Here is a 2,420-nt window from a genome sequence, read left to right as displayed (position 1 = left end):
ATGTGTATGAGTGTATTGCCTGCATGTAGGTAAGTGCACCTGTGTTGTGCACTGCTGGCAGAGAACAGAAGAGGCCGTCGGATCCCCTGGGACGGGAGTTACGGACAGTTGTTAGCTGCCATGTGGGTGCTGGGATTCGAACCCAGGTCTTCAGCAAGAACAGCCAGTGTTCTTAACCGCTGAGCCATCTGACCAAACCCCTAGTTCTAATGGTTTTTATCCTATGAGTTCTAAGCTGTTCTGTACGGACGACAGGGAAAATGCTTCTCGTTTCCTGACTCGATGACTTTTACTTACTTTTCTTGCCCCGTTGCATTAATTGAACTTCCAGCACAGTGCTTAGAGCGGACAGCTTTGTCTTGTCCCGGGATGATGCAGAGCAGCTGGCCTTGAGCAGATGAGGAACCTCTGTCTCATTCCAAGGTGACTAAGTGCTTTATCGTGAATCAACGTTGGCTCTTGTTTTTTTTTGTTTCTGTTTTTTTGTCTTTTTGAGACAGGGTCTCCCTGTACCCCCAGCTGTCCTGGAACTTACTATGTAGACCAGGCTGGCCTTGAACTCACAGAGATTCTCCTGCCTCTGCCCCCCAGTGTTGGGACTAAAGACGTGTGCCACCATGCCCAGCTACAAGCATTTTTTTTTTAAATTGAATGAGATTTTTCTCTTCAGCTTATTACCCTGATGAAATGGATGGATTTCTGAACTTTAAAGTAGCTTTGCCTTGCAGGGATAAATCTGCTTTGTCATGATACCAGTGGATTAGAATTGGTAAAATTTTGGTAAGAATATTTCCATCTCTGTTCATGAGGAATATTGTTCTGTGCTATTTCTTCTGATGTCTTTTTAAAAATTTTATTTTATTTTTTGAGACAGGGTCTATCTTGTAGCCCCAACTGGCCTGTAACTCGCTACCAGGCTGGCCTCTATCTCACAAAAATTGACTTGCCTCACCCTCTCAGAGTGCTGGCATCAAAGGTGTGTGCCATCACACCTGGCTTCCTATGTTGTCTTTTTTTGATTTAATTAAAGAGTAATACTTCGTGGCTGAGTGGGGAGTGACCTTCCTTTTCTACCACCTAGAAGGGTTTCTGTAACACTGGCGTTTCATGTCAACATTGAAACCATCTGGGTCTAAAATTCATTTTTATAAGGATTTTAATTACAAATTAAAATTTGCTAAGAGATATTGACAGGACAGATATTTAGTTTATCAATTTCTTCTTGGTGAACTTAAGGAATTGGTCCATTTCATCGAAGTTCCTTAATTCATTAACAAATAGTCTTCAAAAATATATTATATATGTATATACACACATATAACTATATATATGCATATACATAATGTTAGGTATGTGTTTATATGTGTTATAAGAAGTTTCCAGTCTCAGGTATTTTGTTATAGCAACAGAAAATGGGCTAATGTAGTACTTAAATTTCCCTCTAAGCATATATCAGCTACATCTTCTCAGTTTTGTGTTATATTTTCATTTTCATTCAGCTAAAAAATCTTTTTAGTCTCCCTTTTGATTTCTTATTTTGAGCCTTTTTTTTTTTTTAAAAAAAAAGAACATGCTTTTATTTAAAAGAGGAACGTTTAATTTCCAAATATTTTGACACTCCAGATCTCTTTCTGTTGTTATCGATTTCTAATTTACCTCCATTTTGGCTGAGAACTTGCCGGTATCATTTTGGCCTTATTTGTTTGTGGGGAGTGGTCTTACGACCCACCTTGGTAGATGCTCTGTGAGCCCTGGAGAAGACGACGTGCTCTGCTGTTGTCAGGGCGGTCAGTTCGTGTCCCTAAGGTCAAACCGGCTGGTGCTACTTTGCACGTTCCTTATATTCGAATCTACTTTTCTAGTAATTACCAAGAGTCGGGGTTGAAGTCCGTCTGTAGCTGAGGTCTTATTTGCAGGTGCTGTGCTGCCTGCACTTTGCACCTCTGGCGCTCCCTGTGCTCACTGAACCCCAGATCCAGTCCTCTGTCACTGTGAAGTGACTCCTGCTCACTGGGGTTCCATGGTCACCACTGGGGTTCCTTCTCATGAGCTTCTGGCTGCTTTGGATTAGCATTCGCTTGTGTTAACTTTCCCCAGGCTTTTAACCTGTGTACAGTTTCACACTTGCAATGAGATGAGTCCAGGCAGCATAAGATGGCTATGCGCCCACAAGACTGCTGTTCACCAGCAGTTTTACTGCTTTTATTGACATGGTGGTTGTTTCCATCTCACTGTTTCCTGTTTGTTCCACCTGCTCTGTTTCCCTCATTCTTCTTTGTATATTTATTTCATAACCTCTTTATACACGCATCTTTTCCTTGGGTTGATTATTTAGTATGGTTTAGGATTTTTTTCTCCTTCCTTGGCTGATACACATCATTATGTGTTCTTGTTAGGGTGTGGGGCGTGCCCTTAGCCTA

This window comes from Nannospalax galili, unplaced genomic scaffold (genome assembly GCF_000622305.1).
Source record: "Nannospalax galili isolate Female #2095 unplaced genomic scaffold, S.galili_v1.0 scaffold68, whole genome shotgun sequence".
Lineage (NCBI taxonomy): Eukaryota > Metazoa > Chordata > Mammalia > Rodentia > Spalacidae > Nannospalax > Nannospalax galili.
The sequence above is the reverse complement of the archived record's forward strand: the minus strand, read 5'-3'. Positions refer to the sequence as shown.